General features: G+C 31.0%; 1 long non-coding RNA gene across 1 annotated transcript; it reads left to right on the top strand.

Moving 5' to 3' along the window:
• Window positions 1-1,883: 1,883 nt before the first annotated feature.
• On the top strand, window positions 1,884-4,718 carry LOC111089324. Its single transcript, XR_002613591.1, has 2 exons — window positions 1,884-2,023; window positions 4,617-4,718. It is a non-coding gene; the product is annotated as an uncharacterized LOC111089324 (long non-coding RNA).
• Window positions 4,719-7,440: the final 2,722 nt, after the last annotated feature.

Genomic DNA, 7,440 nt, shown 5'->3' with positions numbered 1-7,440 from the left:
GTATGATTGTATAGAAAGTACCATTCACTGGCAATGGAGTGCATTACAAGGTTTATGAAATAAGTATAGCTTTATAAGATAACACTATAAAATTAACGTATGCTAGAAGGTATAAGAAAAAAAATATATGAAAGCTCTGCAGCTATGCATTTCCATAAAGAAATACAATGTAGAAAATGTCACGCTATATTTTTTCTATAACTATATAATAACACTACATTACTTATATTATAACGTGTTATAAATCAGACCAGGTACTAAGAAAAAAAACATCACATGTATTTAGTATTTGTTTTGTAAACGGACGTTAAAAGATACTATTCTTCAAAAATAAGAGTTCAGGGAAACTTATTTTCTATTATATATTCTAATAAAAATTAAACTTATTCGTATTGAAAAGAACCAGTTGTCGCACGTTATTGTCAACAAATCTCAGTTGTCTCTTTTATACGTATACAAATACAACTGTGGAAGGTCACGAGGAATATATTAGCAATGAACAGGAAATAATGGATTTCATAACATAAACTCGTTACCTCTCACCATTACCTTAATCACAAAAAAGTGTCATAGAGTTTCATTCATTTATATAAAATAAAAAACTTCTATACAGTACAGAAGATGTTAATGAAAGATAAAAAAAAAGTAACATTTTATATAAAGTTCATTAAGGATTCTATGCCATAGAAAATGTTTCCTGTAGAGTTCTGTAAAACTCTATAGGTAAGTTTTGTAGAATTTCTATAGAACCAAAATTGTCTATGGAGAATTAATGCATTTTCTAAAGAGTTATATTGAACATTTTACTGAGGTAACATTCACTTCACTTCCGTAAAAATTTCAATACGTTTACAATTTGGTTCAAAATAATGATTCACCACAAACAGATAAAGATTATAAAATGAATATGGTAGTTGGAGGTAACGAGTCGAAAAAATAAGACAGAGGTTAAGTTGGTCTTTTTCACATTAATTTCGCTTGCCTTTCTTCCGGGTCCTGATTTTCATCATATCATGACTCCACTGCATTAAAATTGACCCAACTTTCAACTCTAATTGTAACACTTTTGTGGAGGAGCATGCCCCGAAAAGTGAGTGAAAGCAAAGAAAAGTATGTTATAATATGTCAACCACACTACATTGGCCATATCCACTGCAGACGAGACTCGTCAGGCTGGCTGGGATACAGTAGTGGTCTAGGCGCTATACATATGTGTGTTATGAATTTTCGTGAACAACAACTGTTATAGTGTGAATCAGATTATGGCAGGCATAAGTAGTTTTACTATGCGAATCTAAATAGAAACACTATTTACTTGGCAGATATAAATATACACAGGCTTTTATGTGTAATTTATAAAGGTTTGTAAGGACTGAAACTAAAAAGTTGTGACCAACGGAGAAATCTTATAAGGAATAAAAGAGAGAACAAAATCTTATACTGCCAAAGATATCACATCAAAGCGAAAAACAACAAAATTTAACTTGTAATTATGGTGAAACTACAAGGAAGGACAAGTTTCTGGTTACCCAAAAAAATCTGCACAATTCTGGATAACTTCGCAATGGTCTGATGAACACACACTCACATATACATATATATATGTATACGTGTGTGTGTATTCAGAAAATAAGAAGCCAGTAATATTTTAGTGCCAAACTTAAACTATTGAACAGCGTTTGTTAAATAAATCACGTTACTTAGAAGTGTATCCGATATTGCATGGGTAAGCTGTTATGATTTAAGCCAGTGTTCCGAACATACCTTAGTATTTACTTGTCATCGTTGCGGAAAAAGCAAGAAACCTGTGTGCTTCCATGCATGTGAGAGAGTTTTTGGTGACGTCAGAGTTCCGGGCTTTGAGCTCAGCACCCAGATTGTAAGCACTAAGTCACATAGCTGTTGCAGGCGACAGCACGGTGTGTAGCGGGACAACTGATTGCAAATATCTTGGTGCTTTTCAGGTATAAAGGTTTGCAAAATTTGTCTTATACATCCAGGATTGCATTAGCAGAACGCAAAGGTATGCAATTTCAGTATGACATTTCCTAGTGATGAAAGTGCATGAGGTATACTCACAATCTTGCACATACGAGTTTTAACCACTTTCAGATGTATGTCAGGTGCCTCACTTTCGTTTTACAAACTTTCTAACCTGGCGTTTGTAGGAGATAGTTGGCTTCGTATCTGATAATGTAATAGTAGGATTTTCCTTATACATTTTTAAATCTGTAATATATAATAGACAAATTAAGAATTCTGATATTTAGTAGTTCAAAATAATTTACATGTAAGCAGATTAATTACTAGATGAGGATGAAATAATTAGAAAAGCTAGAAATGACTTGATTAATTTGTTGATGAAGTTACTGTAATTATCTATTCTTTTTTCGCATTTAATTGAGTTACTAATTAAAAGCAATTTACAAATAAAAGTTTGACATGGTGGTAGAATTTACGCACTAGTGTACGCACACGCACGCGCGCACAAACACACACACGCACACCATACGCACGCACGCACACACACACACATATGATTATTGTTGCCTTGTTGTATTGAAATCCATAAATTTATATGAACTTTATATTTCTAAAATTCTTTGATGAAAATAAACCTTTGCAAACTTTCTTCAAAATGTTTTTATTAAAGTTATTAAATTTTTAGAGTGTTTTAACATGCAATCAATGTAGAATTTTGACTTACCATAGATAGTATCGATAAAAGCCGGTAAGGTATATATTCAGCTATTTATTTATCAAGTCGTGCTCTCGAAATCGTTTTGTCAGAGGGCAGTCATAACACGAGATTTAAAAATAATTTTGTGCTAAACAACTTTGGTCTAAAGCCTAAGACGAAAGCTATGTGCACGTTCAATTTGTGTTAAGGGTTACTTCACCCAAAATTTGTGGTATATAATGTATTTGTTTTAGTTAAGATAATTTTATTCTTAAAATCAGCAGGCTATTGAACTGTTCAGCTAATGGTTAAAACAATGTTTGTTTGTTTGTAATTAAGCATAAGGTTACACAATGGGCTATATGTGCTCTGCCCACCACAGTTATCGAAACCCGGTTTCTAGCATTGTGCCGCTGGGGGGGGGGGGCATTTAAACAAGGAATCAGATTTGTAATACTAGTGAGTATTAGACATAGAATTATTAAAGACGGAACCAATAACGAGGGAGTTCTTTAAACATACTGAGGGTGTGTGGCTCAAGTGAAGCGTTCTAGAACCGGAAATATAAACCTTACTAAATATGAATAATTATCAATCCTAACTTCGACATTACTTCCTATTCATAATTAGTATACATAACCAATTGTATAGACATAGAATTTGGGAGTTATTTTTCACTATATTTTTAGTTTCTAATATTTATGTAAAGAGTCTGTCGAATCACACTAGCCCTAGATGAAAACCTACCTTGCATGGTAAAAAATCTTCTTACGTGAGTTATATATCATATATGACTTTCTTCATCCACCTCTGTATCTGTTTATGAATGAAATTCACTTTGACATCTGTTTCATACTGGAGCTTAATATTATTTTGAGTTATTGTTATTGATGTAAATGCAAGATATTTTTAAAGTCCTTGTGATAAATAACTGAAGCATCTTGCTGTCTGATGGACGTAAAAATGTCTTTTGCGCAACTTTGTGTGTCTTTATATTTATACAAACATGTAAAAAAGAGAGAGAGTAAAAGGTTAATTATTTATATTATATTATCAGAATATGCAATAAGTACAAATAAAGCATCATAAACATATTAAAATTTGTAATGCAAAAATATAAACTTTAATTTATTGTGCAACAAAGCACTTCATAAGAAAATTGTTTCAATGTGTAGGGCATCAAGAGAAGTTTCAATTCTTTATATAATATTTACAAAACAATAAATATTAATGTTCGTTAGGATGGTAAAAAAAAAGAAGATCAATATTCTTGTGTCAATCAGATTATAATGTTTATGTTTATAAATCTCGTAAAGCAGACACAAAATGGTTCGGTGTAATGTTTTACATTGTTCTCAAACCCTCTCTTCTCGTTAATAAGGCGTTACGAGAACCAAGCGAGAGAAAACGTTATCAGGCTCTCAGTGTCAGGGTACTGTTCGTGGTAGGCCTACGTATTTAAAAATAAAAGTTTAAGTGTGTTAAAATGTTTTTGCAATGGATTTTAAATTAATGTTATTTTCATTATGATTTAGTCAATTTATTTGTAGACATATTTAAATGTACACATATATGAGATAGCTAAACACTTTTTTAAGTATTTCATAAGTTTAATTCTTTTGAGCGAAAAGTAATGGTTTTGCAATTACTCGTACTCGTAGAGTCGTACTACCACAGTACGTCAGTAGGCAGTACTATTAGTATTACTACACACTGAGTAACAGAAACAACACCCCAATAGCAATTTAATCTTACATTGCATTACGTTACTCGTTTAATAATTACTATTTAGAAATTTATGGTACTAGTAATATTAATACTGTAACACTAACATTAATACTAATAATACTGGCACAGTGAAAAAATAAGAATTGAGTGAAGCTAATTTAGAGTCTTACGTCTACAAGTTGTAGATTACCTCCATTCCAATTTCCAGACAGACGGAACAGTCATCGGTAGCATGTCTGGCTGCATCACTGGAGGCCAGGAGACTGATCCGTCACCTAGTTCCAGCCAACATGATCAACCTACATCGAGTAAAGAAACCTCCAAGGTAGTTTTCCGTGATTTTGAGTAGTTATTGTTTCAATGAATTTTCATATTTGTACAGTGCTTATTAGCACAGAAATAAAAACGATAAGAATAATTAGACAAAGAAATAGTCGTTATCAAAGTAAAGTTATCAATATCACCAAATTTAGAAAAGGAAGATGTATCATTGCACTTTCCATTTAACATTAGATGTAAGTGCTTTAAACTTCCAATGTTTTTTTTTAATTATGCATAATCTGAATGATAATAAAGAGTTTCCAGAATACTGTATAAGCCAGTTCAGTTAAATATATGTAATTCAATCAACAGTATTAGTTTTACATGTATGTAGGGAAACAATGAATTTCACATTTCTGTTTGTGACTGTTTGTTTAAAATTCCAGTACAACAACCCCATAAAACTGAAATAAATATTTTTCATAATTATGCAAGTAATAAATATCAGCTAATAAAAAGTATATTATTGTTTAAAGATTATTGACAAAAATTAAAACCAGGACATTTAGGCATCCTGTAAAGATCTATAGAGATATTGGGACAGCATTCCAAAAACTGGAACATCTGTTCACCTTATGCCAGGTTAACTTGGTGAAATGTGCAGCTTGTGGTACCTGTTTTTACCTTTTTCTCCATTTGACCTGAAGTAAATAAAGTTTTATTAAAATTTTTAGTATTTTATTAACAGTCATTTCTAAATCTTTTTCTTTTCCACAACATCAGTCACACAATACAAATCCTTCACAAGTTGTCATACTTTAATTGTATAAAACTTTAAACCTCTCACTATAGAAACTCTTTCCACATTCTAACTTAGTTAACAAGGTTTTTAAGGTCCTTTTGAGCAAGAGAAACATTCTCAATAGAATCAGCCTTTACTAACATATAAATAATGTATCATCAGAAAATAATGAGGGATGAGAATTGGCTGCTATTTGTCAATTTCTACCACTTCTATTGTCGAATTGGCCACCCTCAATTTGTTAAAGTCTGTTAGTAAATTAAATAAGGCTATTTATGAAGGAGTAAATAGTAATCTTGAAATAATAGGCATATTCTTACATCTGATTAAGATGTTTGATTTTATCCCCCATAAATTATTAGTGGACAAACTAGAAAATATAGGTGCTTGAGGGGATGGGTTAGATTTGTTTACAAGTTATTATTTTACAAACAGAATTCACCATACACAAATTAATTGTATAGTTATGTTTTTGATGACACAGCATTAGTTTTTAAATTAATACTTGGAATGAGATATTGGAAAAAGTTTCACTGGGAATAAATATGGTTAACCATTGGTTAAATAATAATCTCTTGAACTGAAATATGAAAAAACAATATATGACTCTGTGTAATGTCTTTGGACAACTGATTAACAAAAAAAATTAAATGTACATTCTGTTGATTGTAATAATGTAGATTGCACTTGTCCCATTTTAACTGCAACAACAAAAATAAATACTTAACCCTTTCCAGTCGGGCCATGGGTCAAAAGCCATCTCATCTCATTTGTTGACTTGCATTCAATCATGAATTTATGTTAGTAAGTTTGGTATCAAACTGTAGATTATAATTCAAGTTTTAATATTATACATTATTCAATTTCTTACTGTAAAACTAAATATTAATAAACAGAATTAAACATTGATTTTTGTGTTTCACGTGGTATGTTGAATGCAACACAGGTTCAAATTAGATGTTTGTGATGTCAAAATACTAAGTCTATAGTTTTGTACAAATTAGGAACTCAAATTACTAATATTGGCAAGATAGAATATGAAATAAGAACCTCTTATCTTTTCTATTTGCTAAGATATCACTCATACTGAATCAAACACAGTGGCACCCCACCTATCTCTTTCCATTTTTGGAAACGGTCCCTTATATACACTTACTTCTATATATGACTTGAATAACTAGTTGAAAGCTCAGAATGTCACTCTAGTGGCTTTCTCAGCCGTTTTAAATTGTTAGGATGCCATTTCGTTCCTTCGAACCAAGATTCCAAGGAGGTAGGTTATGTCTTTATTCTGCTCAAAATTTCATATTTTTTAGACTGAAATACAGTTTAGTTACTAAGCTTGAGAAATTATTGTGGAATTCTCTGGTATTGATATAGTATTTTATAATTTTTTGTTTATTCAACAGTTTATATAAAAAACCCAAAAATTATTTTGTTTCAAATCCTCCACTTGTGAAATTTTAAAAGGCATAGCAACCTACGTCAAGCAGCAACTGAGTACAAAGGTCATAACTGGATGAGATACCTGTTTGCTTTACTTCTTTATTTACTATTTTGTGTTTTAATAGAAATAGGTTTAAGAACTTATTTCTAAATAGTGATAATCTATATACATATATATATTGTTTAATAATTGAAATATGACTGTATTTTACAAAATACTAGTTGACTAAAACACAGCCAAGACAGGTCACTTTATAAAGACTAAAGGGCAGATTTATACTATTGGATACAGTGACATGAATGCATATGTTCTGCATCATTGTATTGTTAGCCAGGGATGGCTGAAAGGTCAATATAATAAAAATAATAAATATATATAAATGTAGAATGTTATGAGATTTAAGCTATTTAGTCTAAACATTTATGTATTCATATTATAATTCGTTGTCATTGTAGAATGAAAGAGGCATAATTTATATTTAATCGCCATTTTTTATGGTAGTTACGAGATCAGTCAAATCCA

This window comes from Limulus polyphemus, unplaced genomic scaffold, assembly GCF_000517525.1.
Source record: "Limulus polyphemus unplaced genomic scaffold, Limulus_polyphemus-2.1.2 Scaffold5892, whole genome shotgun sequence".
Classification (NCBI taxonomy): Eukaryota; Metazoa; Arthropoda; class Merostomata; order Xiphosura; family Limulidae; genus Limulus; species Limulus polyphemus.
This window is presented reverse-complemented; position numbering and strand designations above follow the sequence as displayed.